Raw genomic sequence first — 15,996 nt, 5'->3', positions numbered from 1 at the left:
TCATCCATGTGCTCTCTGGCAAACTTCAGACGGGCCTGGACATGCACTGGCTTCAGCAGCGGAACACGTCTGGCACTGCGGGATTTGATTCCCTGCCGTTGTAGTGTGTTACTGATGGTGACCTTTGTTACTTTGGTCCCAGCTCTCTGCAGGTCATTCACCAGGTCCCCCCGTGTGGTTCTGGGATCTTTGCTCACCGTTCTCATGATCATTTTGACCCCACGGGATGAGATCTTGCGTGGAGCCCCAGATCAAGGGAGATTATCAGTGGTCTTGTATGTCTTCCATTTTCTGATGATTGCTCCCACAGTTGATTTTTTCACACCAAGCTGCTTGCCTATTGTAGATTCACTCTTCCCAGTCTGGTGCAGGTCTACAATACTTTTCCTGGTGTCCTTCGAAAGCTCTTTGGTCTTCGCCATGGCGGAGTTTGGAGTCTGACTGTTTGAGGCTGTGGACAGGTGTCTTTTATACAGATGATGAGTTCAAACAGGTGCCATTCATACAGGTAACGAGTGGGGGACAGAAAAGCTTCTTACAGAAGACGTTACAGGTCTGTGAGAGCCAGAGATTTTCCTTGTTTGAGGTGACCAAATACTTATTTTCCACCCTGATTTACGAATAAATTCTTTACAAATCCTACCATGTGGATTCATGGATTTTTTTTCACATTCTGTCTCTCACAGTTGAAGTGTACCTCTGGTGCAAATTACTGACCTCTGTCATCATTTTAAGTGGGGGAACTTGCACAATCGGTGGCTGACTAAATACTTTTTTGCCCCACTGTATGTGTAAAAAGAAAATGTACGAGCTGTGATAACTGTTTCTGATAGAATGAAGAGTAGACTGACATATTAAATATTCCTTTATTGGGTGAGAAAATCAGACCATGTCTTAACTAGGGATGGGTATCGTTTAGGTTTTATCCGATACCAGTACCAAACCGGTACTTTTGAAACGGTGCTGGTGCTTAAGGAATGAAGAACACAAACTTTGTCCAAAAACCTCTTATAACTGTTTTTTTTTTTTTTTTTTTGTAAAAAGAAAACAATGTTAGCCTTTTCTGCAGCTATAGGGGATTTATGGTATCACTCTTGGCTGGAAGCAATGCTTAAGCAATGGGGGGGGAAAAACACCAACTTTGTCCAAAAACCTCTCATGTTTAGCTGTTTTCCACTTTTTCTTTGGTCATTTTAGCCTTTTTGGCAAGGGTGGCTGTGGCTACACTGTAGCTGCCATCACCAGTGTGTGAATGTGTGTGCGAATGGGTAGATGACTGTGTATAATGTAAAGCGCTTTGGGGTCCTTAGGACCAAGTAAAGCGCTATACAAATACAGACCATTTTACCATTTATATGTAGCACTCTTTGGAAGAACTTTATTTTGGAAAAGAAAGAAAGAAATGCTTTTAATAAGAAAATGTCACATTTTATTGTTCCTGCAGTTGGTTTGTGGTTGATGTGGATTTGCTGCTCATATGAATCCTCCCACAGTGTTTCATTAGCAGCTGTAACCACAGTGACTCTGATAAAACAGGAATTAGCAGAATCCATCTGATATGAAGCTGTGCTTTGAATACCACTTCCCTCCTCTTTGAAGAGTAGTCAGATATCTGTGTTCAGGTTTTTGTACAGCCTCTTCTACACTTTGTATCACTGTGTTTGTAGAGCACAGTAGTAGAGAGCTGTGTCTGCCAGGGTTAGGGCTGTTATGGTCAGATTAGTTGATGTAGAAGATGTTTCTGATTTATATCGATTATCAGGAATATATTCAGCACTGCCTCCTTTTCCTTGTTTCCAGAGTATAAACTGAGGAGCTTGAAGGTCAGAATGATGTCTGTACCAGTGAAGTAAAGCACCACCTGCATCTGTCTCATAGCCACATGTGAGTTTGACAGATTCTCCTTCTGTTTTGGTGACTTCAGGTTGTTGAGGAGTGATTGAGTCTCCAGCTGTTAGTCCTGGAAAAAGAAAGAAGAAAAGTAGTGAAATGCAGTCTGTATATCTGCTTAATGCAGCAGCTTCAACTAAACTTTAATCCCTGTTCTTAAACTCACCTATAATGTGAGATAGAAGCAAAAAGAGGTGCAGCAACATGTCTTTGGAGTTATTAGCTGTGAGCTGTGAGTGGTCTGATGTTCACAGCTGGAGTCAGACCGTTTTCTACAGTCAGGAGGAGGAGCTGCTTTTGCTCTCATGTGATGTGATGCTGCTCTTTAAAGTTTTCCTGCTTCAACTTTGTTCACACAGAGCATCTGGTTCTTCTCTCTGTGGTGTCTGAGCCAAAGAACATCCACTAAACACTCACGTCTGGGCTCCACTTTGAAATACGGTGCATTTCTAGGCTTTTAAAAAAACGCTATGCGTCGCCAGGTGTTTCATCAGATTCGAGGTGTTACCTCCTTTGACAGTATCACAGTATCAGCTTAAAGCACTTGTTGCAGGCTGCTGAGTTTGCATCTTTTGCTGTGAAGTACAGCCAGACTTTTGACCGCTTCGCCTTGGGCATTTTTAATCTGTAGCTCTGCTCTAAAAGAACGTACATACCTGGGCCCGCCTACTATCCTCGGAAAGGTAAAATGATTGGCTGGAATCCAAAGTGTATGACATCTCAGGGGGGAAAAAAAGCACTTAAATAAAGCACCGAAATATGCGCTGCTTTTTGGTCTGGTTACTATCGTTTATGTCAGAACCGGTGGCATAATGGCACCGGATACCGGTACCCATCCCTAGTCATAACTGCTTTAAGTCATACAGAATAGATATCAGAGCCTTAAACAGGCTGACTTCTGCTAAATGGGTCAAACTGGGCAGAAAGTCTACAAACACATAACATCCTTATAGAATATGATGTAACACTATAGATCAACTTAGCTCAGAATATATAAAGCATATAAACAGTTACAGCAATATGATGCAACAAACACAGCAGCTACTGATCCAAAATCCTCAAAGCTTCATAGAACTGAAACCAACATTTATTTTAGCTCCATTCTGCTGCTGATACAGCCTTTAGGTTTCTGAACATTAAACTTGTTGCTGCCTTTCATAGTGTGTAACTTGAAGGCCCTGAGTACTCTGAGTACTTCCTCCCACACTGGAAACACTGGGATGATAACATTACGTGAACATTACCTAATAAGACTGATTCAGCACAGACAGTTATGTTAAACTTTCCTAGCAGTCCTTCACAAACAGGGAACAGTCTGTCTATTCTCTCCATCTGTCAGCTGCTGCTGGCTCTTCCTCCTCCTCTTCCTCACACACTGCTGAGTTTGTCCTGGTGGATCATCAGGGGTGCAAAGCCTCACAGATGATGTGCAGCAGTGGGTCCCTCAGTCTGTCCTCACTCTGGACACTTGCAGTCGTCACACATGGACATCAAATGTGTGATAAGCTGCAGGATTCAAACACAAGTGTAACTTATAAACACATGTTCATACTTTTATTCCACATTCAGAGAGAAAGAAACAGAGAGAGAGTGCAGGACAGACAGACAGGTGACAGTCTCAGGTGTACACACTGCTACACAACAGCACCAGAGAAGGAGGATTTAGTGTTTGTGTCATTACGAGAGCTAAACAAGAAGAGTTCCAGATGGTGCAGTGGACACATGTGTGACTGCTGTGATTAAAGCATCTTTCTTTCAGCTTAACGAGTGAACCGTCAGCTCGTTCAAACACACGTTAAAGTCAGTTTGGCTCGACGCCACCAGCCTTTGAATTGGGACAGCCTTCGTTGCGTCGCTGTGATGTAATCGGCCTTAAAATGCGGCCTTTAAGGCTGCAGACCCTGAATTGGGATACAGCCTGTAAGTTTTTCTGGTGAGCCTCATACACATCTTGAGCGAAATCCAAGCGTTTCCAGAAAGCTGGGCAGGGAGGCAGGCAAGTAAGTGCAGCGGTGAAGCAGCACAACAAACCAGCGACTTAATGGAGGTTAGTTATGGCAGGATGGAGAATTACTGTGAGCAGAGAGGTAAAGCAGGTGGGAACGAGCAATACTATGATACATTAACTTCAGCTATGACGTCCGACACTAAACATGGTTAGCAGGCAATCTGGCGGGGAGTGATTGTGAGCGCTGGTCTTAAAAGCCAGCAGCCAAATTACTCACAGGGGCCGTGGCACGTGGAGATGCGGCAACTCCACCTAGGGGATGAGATCACTGGCACAATGGAAAACTCTAGCACTCACCGTGACCATGACACACACACTGTTAAACTTCTCTGCAGCAGGATTACAGTCTACTTTGCTTTCACTTGTGTGACCGCCTTGATGAAGATCTTTAAGGCCCTTCATGTTTAAGTCTTCCTCTTTCTTCTGCTCTTAGTTTTCATTTCAGTGTCAAATCAAAGCAACCTTTATCTAACTTCCCATGTCCACTTTTCATCAGGACCATAGTCTGTGGGTTCTTTCAATATTTGTCTGTTTGTTTTTTTAATTTATTTCAATCATGTAAACAATATACAAAGTACATTTAGCAAAGAAAAGTAGAGAAAAATATATTCTGTGTTCTGTTGTCTTTCCTCCATAAGGTTTTGGTGTTTGGTAATGTCCTGTCAAGTTCGACATCAAATCTGTTTTGAGAGCTCTTTGGCATTACCCCTGTGACAAAGTGGGTGAGAATACCATTTGTCCATATTAGTTAACATTCTTGTTTTGATTGAACCATATTTCATATGTAGTCTGCAATAGGCAAACATCTACTATCCCGGGTTTGTTTATGTTTTGCACTTTTACAGATTATATAATATAACATCTTTGTTTAAATCAATTCCTACAAGTTTTTTAAGTTAACATGTTCTTTATTTCAACTGTTAATTTGTACTGTTTAAACTTACCCTACCTACCTGTCTTCCAGAAACAAAAGGAGGAAATGTAGTTTTACTTCCTGCTTTATAGCTTCTGGGTCAATCTGAGGTCACAGGAAGAGACCAAGTGCAGAAGGGGAAGAACTCTTGTAATTTAATCAAGTTGATTTTAGAGGGTTTATGGAGAAATAGATTTATTGAATATGTATTGATTCCACCATAGAGTTTATGTTGCTAGTAAAGAGTGGCAGTAGAGGTTTGAATATAATCCTGTTCATCTTACGTACTGAATGGAATAGTTCAGAGGAAAAATTGTTTGGTTAAGTGGACTATTTAAGCAGAACTCAGGTGTTTGAAGAAAGGTTCAGGTCAGTGTAGCTGTGTGCATTTTGACCTTAATTTCCGTTGATTTGAGTTCAGTTATGTTTTATGTTTTTTGTTTGGGTCACAAAATGGTGAATAAATCACTTGCTACACTGGACAGCATCAGTTTCCTGCACTTCTTTGGCTGCTTAAGTCAAGTCCTACCACAGCCCCCATCTTAGCTGATACTCAAAGACCCAGTGCATCATGGCAGTCCTCCAGCAGTCTATGCCTATCTCAGCATAACTAAGGGAGGATTCAGGATCACCTGGTCCAGCTCTAACTATATGCTTTAGCAAAAAGGAAAGTTTGAAGTCTAATCTTAAAAGTAGAGATAGTGTCTGTCTCCTGAATCCAAACTGGAAGCTGGTTCTCTGTCAGTACTCTTGGTGCAGCATTTTGGATCAACTGAAAGCTTTTCAGGAGGTTTTTGGGACATGCTGAAAATAATGAATTACAGTAGTCCCACCTAAATGCATCAACTACTTTTTGAGCATCACTCTGAGACAGGATGATTCTAACATTGGAGAAACTGTAAAAATAGACCTCAGAATAAAGAAACTATGCAGTCGCTCAGCTGCAGTCCTTCTCAATGGCTGTATCCCAATCCAGGGTCTGCAGCCTTAAAGGCTGCATTTCAAGGCCGTTTACGTCACAGCGGCGCGCCAAAGGCTGTCCCAATTCAAAGGCTGCTCGAAATGCGGCCCTGAAATGTGTCCTTCATTTCCCTGAATTTTAAGGCTGTGGCAGTGTAGACTTCGTGGCCCACCATATCCCAGAATACATAGCGCGGCGGTAGGTGTGGATAAATTTGCCGAAAAAAAACAGCAGATCAGGGGCGCCCGAAGAGTAAACTTTAAGTAAGTACTGAATATTATGTCACTTATTTATGTGCAAATGTTTAATAACGAAGAACATTAAAACATTCCTGTTGGCCACATGTCGGCAAAGTCATGTGACATCAGTGACGTTTGTACTAACTTGGTTTTAAAGCCTTTACTTTAAAATATACGGCGTTCAATAGCTGAGCTTCATCTCACAGAGAATGATCAAAGCTCATGTAGAAACAAACAAATGAACAAAAGATTTTCTCCGTCATTTCTGTCAAACACAGCTGTATGACACGTTTCCAGCTGTTAGTATCATGGTTGCTAGGCAACCTGGGCAGCCCAACGGAGGCTAGACCGTCCCATTTCACAAGCCTCGCACTTAGCTGCGTACTTTAAGGCTGCAGACCCTGAATTGGGATACAGCCCTCATCAGGATGGTTGTGCTTTAAATCCTGCAGACAGAAATCATCTCATTGGTTGAGTTCAACATCAGTGGGTGGAGCCAAAAACATTATCAAGCCTGGAATTTAAATCTGTGTCAATATATGTAGCACTCTTGAAAGAACAGAAATGCTTTTAATATGAAAATGTCACATTTGAACGTTCCTGCAGTTGGTTTGTGGTTGATGTGGATTTGCTGCTCATGTGAATCCTCCCACAGTGTTTCATTAGCAGCTGTAACCACAGTGACTCTGATAAAACAGGAATTAGCAGAATCCATCTGATATGAAGCTGTGCTTTGAATACCACTTCCCTCCTCTTTGAAGAGTAGTCAGATATCTGTGTTCAGGTTTTTGTACAGCCTCTTCTACACTTTGTATCACTGTGTTTCTAGAGCACAGTAGTAGAGAGCTGTGTCTGCCAGGGTTAGGGCTGCTATGGTCAGATTAGTTGATGTAGAAGATGTTTCTGATTTATATCGATTATCAGATGTATACAGATTCTTGAATCCCTTTGCTCCTTTCTTGACAGCAAACAGAGGAGCCTGAAGTTCAGAATAATGTCTGTACCAGTGAAGGTAAATATCACTGTAACCTGTCTCATAGTCACATGTGAGTGTGACAGATTCTCCTTCTGTTTCAGTGACTTCAGGTTGTTGAGGAGTGATTGAGTCTCCAGCTGTTAGTCCTGGAAAAAGAAAGAAGAAAAGTAGTGAAATGCAGTCTGTATATCTGCTTAATGCAGCAGCTTCAACTAAACTTTAATCCCTGTTCTTAAACTCACCTATAATGTGAGATAGAAGCAAAAAGAGGTGCAGCAACATGTCTTTGGAGTTATTAAAGCCAGACAGACAGCACATGAACAATGTTCTTCCACTGCAGCACAATGACCAACAAATAATGTCATTGGATGAGCTCAACTTCAATGGGCGGGGCCAGTTTAATAGCTCAGCCAATCAAACAGTTTTGTGCTTCCACAGCAGCTCTGTCTCTGTCTCTGATCTTTACTGCTTCATTTCTCTGTTGTCTTTGTCATCAGTCCAATGACACAAGAATCAGAGGTTTAACAGTGTGTGGCTCCCTCTAGTGGATGTTGTGGAGTATTCTGTTGTCTTTGCTCCAAAGGTTTTTGTACAGAGTTTTGCTGTTTCCTGTCACTGTGGGCCGCAGAGCACAGTAGTACACAGCAGAGTCAGACACTGCAGCAGAGGAGATGTTGAGATCGATTTGTTTTTGATCATCCACAACTTGAACAGACAGTCCAGAGATTTCTTCTTTCATTACACTTCCTGATCCCAAATGATAGATCAGGAACTCTGGTGGTTTTCCAGGATATTGTCGATACCAGTAAAACTCGTCACTTCCAGTTGCCTTTTTGGAGTATCTATAGGACAGAGTAGCAGTGCTGCCTTCTACACTGAACACTTCTTTGTTGGTTGGAGTGAGATCTTCACAGCTGACACCTAAAGGAACAGAAACATGTTTTATTCTTTTATAAATCATCACAATTCAAATGTGTTTCTTTAAACACACAGATTGTAACGTACCTGTTAGAATGGTGAGAATCAGTAAAGAAAGTGCAAAATAGTCCAAAGACAACATGTTGAATGAAGGTAAAGTTTATGGTTTGTGTTGAACTCTGTTGAATGTGGAGGTTTCTCTCTCTTCTAGTTCAGTAACAGCTCAGCTCCTCCCTGAATCTCTCCTCCTCCTCTCTGATCTGGATTTGAACTTCTCTCACTTCCTCCTGCTTTACACACTAGTAGCAGCATCTTCACTTTCAGGTGGGAGGAGCTCTAATATTTTCTGTAACTTCATCTCAGCCAATCAAATACTTTTCTGATTCCACAGCAGCTTAGTATGATAAACAGAGAGTGGTACTCGTGACCATTGATCAGTGGTTGTTGATCAATGGTTGTGACGATTTGCATATTAATGGTCATAAACTGACCTCACAGCCCAGTGTTCATTCAGTGCTGCTGGTTTCAGTCATTGTGCAAATGTCCTGTTTCTAAGGTTGGAAACCTGCAGTCAGCTAAGACTGAAGACGTCACCTGATGATGATGAAACGTTTCTCCCACTGAAAACATCCAGATGAACAGAATCAACTTTTTGGGATTTGCTTACCTGGATGACTGAGCGTGCATGTTGGTGTTCCAGGATATCGTTAATATCAGAAGATCATTTATACTCATTGAAGCTTTTTTTCTGAGGTATTCATAAACTTGTTCACGTTGCCCCTTCATGTGGCAGCCCTGATATCACACCATCATCTTCACACAGGAAATATTCATATTAATTTCTCTCCACTACGATTAATACATGATTTAAATCCCTGGAGCAACCTCTCAGTGTCATGATTACAGGAATGCATCGACTCTAACGCAGCCCACATGAGGCTAAAGCTTTACATGCTTTTATTTTGAGAAGGTTCAAAGACAGGGGGGCAGGTAAGTAGGTTTCCTGCAGAGGGACAGAGCAGGGAGACACCAGAGAACTGCCCGAGAGAACGACTGCTGAGTATCAGTGCAGTCAGAATTGCTTATATAGTATTTATTAGAGTCCTTTCTTGTGTTTCACTTTTGGAGTTTCTGTGTCAGGGAGGTAAGTGAAGGCTTCAGAAGGCTGAGTGGGTGGAGAGTGGATGGGCAGGTGAGTTTTCCAGCTCTGTTACAAGTCAGTCCTTTCCAAACAGCAGGCAATGAGACAATCCTTCAGGTTTCAGGTAACTCAAGTCCACAGAGCTATGAGCAGACACAAGAGAACATGGTGAGGTAACAGAAGCTACAAGCACAAACTCATAAGTCATAAATTAAAGCTGAATTACCACCAGAATGAAGACAACAATCTGACAAAGAGTGGATGTTTCAGCTGGACCTTTCATTCCCCAAAACACGAGGAGTTAATGAGATCTGGTTAGGAGGTTAGCAACACTACAAGCACCAACCAGCTTGCAGCCAAAGCTCTGCACAGCCCCATCAGCAATGAGTCCCCAGCCTTACTCAGACTGCTGCCAAAGCTCTGCTGGAGGTGGGAGTTGAAGATCACCTGAACCACTTTGATACGCCAGGCCTGTCCAGCATTCTCCCCCACCACCTGACTCAACTCACCCCCAGATGGTGATCAGATGACAGCTCAGCTCCTCTCTTCACCAGAGTGTCCAGAACACACTGCTGCAGACCTGATGATGCAATTACAGAGTCAAGTCAAGTCAAGTCAAGTTTATTTATAGAGCACATTTAAAAACAACCAAGGCTGACCAAAGTGCTGTACAGTAAATACAGATAAAAATACAATAGAACACAATTTCGTAAAACACCTCGCTGATCAAATAAAAAATAAATAAACAAATAAATTAAACCTTTCTAAAAGCCAATGAAAAGAGGTGAGTTTTAAGAGCAGTTTTAAAAGTTTCTAGGCTTTTGGAGAATCTGACGTGAGGAGGTAAACTGTTCCACAGTCTGGGTGCAGCCACAGCAAACGCCCTCTCTCCCTTTGTCTTTAATTTATACCTGGGAACATCTAAAAGCATCAGATCGGCTGACCTCAAAGATCTCCTGGGGCGATAAGTACTAAGGAGTTCTGACAGGTAAGAAGGTGCAGTGCCATTTAAAACCTTAAAAGCCAGCAGTAAGATTTTAAAATCAATCCTAAAAGCAACTGGGAGCCAGTGGAGAGAGTAGAGAACCGGAGTGATGTGGTCTCTTTTTTTTGAACCGGTCAACAGGCGAGCGGCAGCGTTCTGCACCAGTTGAAGGCGATGTAGACAGGAACGATCTAGGCCAGCATAGAGGGAATTACAGTAGTCCAGCCGTGAAGTAATAAAAGCATGGACCACTCTTTCTAGATCGTTCCTGCAAAGGTAAGACTTGACTTTGGCTAAAATCCGTAAATGATAAAAAGATCCCTTAACTACAGAGCTGATTTGTTTATCAAGTTTAAAAGCATTGTCAAAAATAACACCAAGACTCTTAATGGAAGAAGTGCAATCGGAGGTTAGGGGTCCCAAAAAGTCAAGAGAGAAGTTGGGATCTTTAGGAAGCCCAAACACAATGACTTCAGTTTTGCTTTCATTAAGGTGTAAGAAGTTAAGAGTCATCCAAGTCTTAATGTCAGACAAGCAGGAGAGTAGCGGCTGCAAAGAAACATTGCAGTTCAACCTCAGAGGGAGGTAGATCTGAATATCATCGGCAAAGATGTGGAAGGACACATTATGTTTACGGAGCACATCGCCCAGAGGGAGCAAGTACAGAATAAACAACAGGGGGCCTAGTATGGACCCCTGAGGTACGCCACAGGTTAAAGGAGCTCTGGGAGATGACAGTTCACCAAGGTGAACAGAAAAACTCCTATTATTCAAATAGGACTGGAAAAACTTTAAGACAGTGCCCTTTAAACCGACACAATGTTGAAGGCGGGCTAGCAGTATGTTGTGATCTACAGTGTCGAAGGCTGCTGTCAGGTCCAAGGTTACTAAGACAGCAGCACAACCAGAGTCAACAGTTAAAAGCAAATCATTAAAAACTCTCAGTAGGGCGGTTTCTGTGCTATGCCGAGCTCTAAAACCAGACTGGAACTTCTCATAGAGATTGTTGTTGTCAAGAAATAGCTGGAGCTGCGTGAGGGCGGCTCGTTCCAGTACTTTAGACAGAAAAGGGAGGTTGGAAATGGGCCTATAGTTAGAGAGTAGGGATGGATCTAGATTAGGCTTTTTAAGGAGAGGTTGAACAACAGCGTGCTTGAAGGGTGTTGGAAAGCAACCAGAACTGAGGCAGGCATTGATCAGGACCAGAAGGAAAGGTCCGACTGAGTCCAGAACTTGCTTCAGAAGCCGAGAGGGGATAGCATCGGTGGAACAGTTGGTAGTCTTAACCTTGCAGACTATTTCATGCAGCTGAGAGAGAGAGATTGGTTCGAACTGATTAAAGGCAGAATGGCACAAAGAAAAAACACAGGGATTGGAAGGTGAAGATGGAATGACAGACTGCAGGGAGGAAATCTTGTTTACAAAGAACTTTAGAAAGTCATTACAGAGGGTGGCAGAAGGTGTGAGGCTGGTGGATATGCAAGGATTAACAATGGAATTTAAAACACGAAACAGAGTCTGAGGTTTATGGACACTACTGCTAACCAGGTTTGATATGTAGGAGGACTTGGCCTCTTTAACGGCTTTCTGATAGGTTAAAAGAGAGTCTCTGAGGATATTAAAAGAAATGTGCAGCTTGTCCTTTTTCCATTTTCTCTCAGCACACCTACAGGTGCGCCTGAGAGCACGAACAGGGTCTGTAATCCAGGGTTCAGCGTGAGCTTTGGGACGGAGTGTTTTTAAGGGAGCGATGAGGTCCAAAATAGAAGTACATGTTGAGTTAAAAAGAGCAGTTAAATCTTCTGCACACAAGGAATCAATCCAGTCCACCGTGGAGAGCTCAGAGTTGCTAAAAGCAGCAGAAAACTGAGATGGTACATGGGTATTGATGATCCGGTGACGGCGTGAGGGAGGTTTAACTGCAGCATCAGAACAATGTGCAGTGGCAGAAAATAGAACAGGAAAATGATCGGAGATACACGCACTCTCACAAATTTCAGAGATGTGGATACCCAAGCCGTGAGACATGACAAGGTCCAAAGTGTGACCCTTCTCATGTGTGGAGCCAGACACACACTGAGTAAGGTTGAAGGAATCCAACAGTGAAACAAAGTCTCTAACCAGGGGTTTAGATGGACAGCACACATGAATATTCAGGTCACCAACAATAAGAAAATGATCAAAATCTACTGAAAGCCCTGAAAGAAATTCCCCAAACTCACTGATAAAGTCCTTGTTAAATTTGGGAGGACGATATACCACTGCAATCAGTAACGGAGTGGATGAGTTTAGTTTAAAAAGCTGTAGTTCAAAGCTGGAAAAAGAGGAAAAAGAAATCTGATGGCAGTCATAAACAGATTTAAAAACACAGGCGTCAAGCATAACCTATACTGTGGTTAGCACACAAGTCCAGTAAAACAGAAACCACCATTGTGTCACTCGGACACATAAAGTCCTCAGAAGCACAATAGAGTTACCAGATGATGCAGCGTCCAGGATCCTGCTCAGAGACCTCAAGAAGGCCAGGCCCTCTGAAATGTTGTTCAGAGCAGAAGCACAGAGGAGAGTCTGGACCTGCCAGAGGGGGAACATCACAAAGTACCAGAGCAGGACAATGATGAAGGAGAGCATCATCATCTGATGTGATGAGTTCAAAGAGAATAAATGGAACAAGCATGAGATGGTCTTCCTGGTTGGACTTTTAGCTTCATGTGAGAGATTTTACCTTAAAGAGATAAACCTCTGTTACTCTGTTTATTTTGCTTCTGCTGCATTTCTGCATGTCCTCATCCACTAAATATAAAATAGTGTAAATGAGCAGCTTTTGATGTTTGACAGTTTTTATTGTGTCTGAACGATCCTGCAGTTGGTTTGTGGTTGATGTGGATTTGCTGCTCATGTGAATCCTCCCACAGTGTTTCATTAGCAGCTGTAACCACAGTGACTCTGATAAAACAGGAATTAGCAGAATCCATCTGATATGAAGCTGTGCTTTGAATACCACTTCCCTCCTCTTTGAAGAGTAGTCAGATATCTGTGTTCAGGTTTTTGTACAGCCTCTTCTACACTTTGTATCACTGTGTTTCTAGAGCACAGTAGTAGAGAGCTGTGTCTGCCAGGGTTAGGGCTGCTATGGTCAGATTAGTTGATGAAGAAGATGTTTGGGTTTTATAACGTTTATCAGGAATATATTGACGATCACTCCGAGATCTTGCTCCTTTCCAGATTATAAACTGAGGAGCTTGAAGGTCAGAATCATGTCTGTACCAGTAAAGGTAAACTATGTCATCACTCGTCTCATAGCTACATGTGAGTTTGACAGATTCTCCTTCTGTTTCAGTGACTTCAGGTTGTTGAGGAGTGATTGAGTCTCCAGCTGTTAGTCCTGGAAAAAGAAAGAAGAAAAGTAGTGAAATGCAGTCTGTATATCTGCTTAATGCAGCAGCTTCAACTAAACTTTAATCCCTGTTCTTAAACTCACCTATAATGTGAGATAGAAGCAAAAAGAGGTGCAGCAACATGTCTTTGGAGTTATTAAAGCCAGACAGACAGCACATGAACAATGTTCTTCCACTGCAGCACAATGACCAACAAATAATGTCATTGGATGAGCTCAACTTCAGTGGGCGGGGACAGTTTAATAGCTCAGCCAATCAAATAGTTTTGTGCTTCCACAGCAGCTCTGTCTCTGTCTCTGATCTTTACTGCTTCATTTCTCTGTTGTCTTTGTCATCAGTCCAATGACACAAGAATCAGAGGTTTAACAGTGTGTGGCTCCCTCTAGTGGGTGTTGTGGAGTATTCTGTTGTCTTTGCTCCAAAGGTTTTTGTACAGAGTTTTGCTGTTTCCTGTCACTGTGGGCTGCAGAGCACAGTAGTACACAGCAGAGTCAGACACTGCAGCAGAGGAGATCTGAAGAGTCATCAGTGTTTTATCTTCACTCACATTAACAGACAGTCCAGAGATTTCTTCTTTCATCACTTCTCCGGATGGTAAATGAGAGATCAGGAACTCTGGTGGTTTTCCTGGATATTGTCGATACCAGAAGAAGCGATCGTTTCCAGTTGCCTTTTTGGAGTATTTATAGGACAGAGTAGCAGTGCTGCCTTCTACACTGAACACTTCTTTGTTGGTTGGAGTGAGATCTTCACAGCTGACACCTAAAGGAACAGAAACATGTTTTATTCTTTTATAAATCATCACAATTCAAATGTGTTTCTTTAAACACACAGATTGTAACGTACCTGTTAGAATGGTGAGAATCAGTAAAGAAAGTGCAAAATAGTCCAAAGACAACATGTTGAATGAAGGTAAAGTTTATGGTTTGTGTTGAACTCTGTTGAATGTGGAGGTTTCTCTCTCTTCTAGTTCAGTAACAGCTCAGCTCCTCCCTGAATCTCTCCTCCTCCTCTCTGATCTGGATTTGAACTTCTCTCACTTCCTCCTGCTTCACACACTAGTAGCAGCATCTTCACTTTCAGGTGGGAGGAGCTCTAATATTTTTTGTAACTTCATCTCAGCCAATCAAACAGTTTTGTGCTTCCACAGCAGCTCTGTCTCTGTCTCTGATCTTTACTGCTTCATTTCTCTGTTGTCTTTGTCATCAGTCCAATGACACAAGAATCAGAGGTTTAACAGTGTGTGGCTCCCTCTAGTGGATGTTGTGGAGTATTCTGTTTGCTCCAAAGGTTTTTGTACAGAGTTTTGCTGTTTCCTGTCACTGTGGGCCTCACAGCACAGTAGTACACAGCAGAGTCAGACACTGCAGCAGAGGAGATCTCCAGATTGACTCGATTTCTCTCCTTGTCCAGTGCAGCAGTCAGTCGAGGGTTTGGGGGAGTTGCTCTCAGCACACTCGGCTCACTCGTATCCGTGATGAGGAGAAGGAACTGAGGAGCTGATCCAGGATCCTGTCGATACCACTGGAGATTCTGGGCTTGAACTGAATAGTTACAGGACACAGTAACTGTACGGCCCTCTGATGAAAACACTTCAGCACTGCTGGCAGTAATATCATCTTCCAAGCTGTTACCTGCTGATGAAACAACATGTTATATTTACAGCTCTGTTCCACAGTCACATGTCCATCATTGGAAAAACACAGTGAGCTCAAAGAAAATCCAAACTGGATCTGTAACGCTGTAAACATGTCTTTGAATTTCAGGTGTTCCTGTCAGAAACATACGTACCTACGAGAGCTGCAAAGATCCAAATCACAGCCAGTTTTTCCATGTTTCCAGAGGAGAAATGTTGGAAGTGATGTTCACTGGGAGTTAGCTGTGAGTGGTCTGATGTTCACAGCTGGAGTCAGACAGGTTTCTGCAGTCAGGAGGAGGAGCTGCTTTTGCTCTCATGTGATGTGATGCTGCTTTTAAAGTTTTCCTGCTTCAATTTGTTCACACAGAGCATCTGGTTCTTCTCTCTGTGGTGTCTGAGCCAAAGAACATCCACTAAACACTCACGTCTGGGCTCCACTTTGAAAATAAAACGTTACATTTATGTAAATCTGTAAAAAATAAACATTTACAGCTTGTGTAATAATAAATATAACACCGAGAAAACTGTTGGAGTCAGATTTGAAAGACCTGAAAACTAACGCAGTGACACAGATGAAGGAGATTTTGCTCCTTTTATTTGATACAGCAGCCGAAAAAGAAGCTGCTGCAGTTTCTGCTCTTTTGTCTTTGATATTTTTGTATGAGTATGATGGATTTGTTCAGTTGTGTATTAAAAATTAAATGAAAGTCAGCACTGAAAGCTAAACAGTCAAAATAATTTCCTTTGTTTTTATTCCACATCCTGCATGGAGCTTCAGTCATTCATGGATCTGTTTTCTCTTCTCACTGCAGCCTTGCTGCTCACAATCATTTATTCATTTACTGCAACAAACTGAGATATCCTTCCACTGCCACGCAGATGACTGCCTAATTTACCTTCCTTTAACACCTAATAATCCAGGCTCCAT

Source organism: Rhamphochromis longiceps, linkage group LG18 (genome assembly GCF_057381845.1).
Source record: "Rhamphochromis longiceps isolate RC_006_pf linkage group LG18, R_longiceps_female_GT1.1, whole genome shotgun sequence".
Lineage (NCBI taxonomy): Eukaryota > Metazoa > Chordata > Actinopteri > Cichliformes > Cichlidae > Rhamphochromis > Rhamphochromis longiceps.
Note: the sequence above shows the minus strand (reverse complement) of the source record.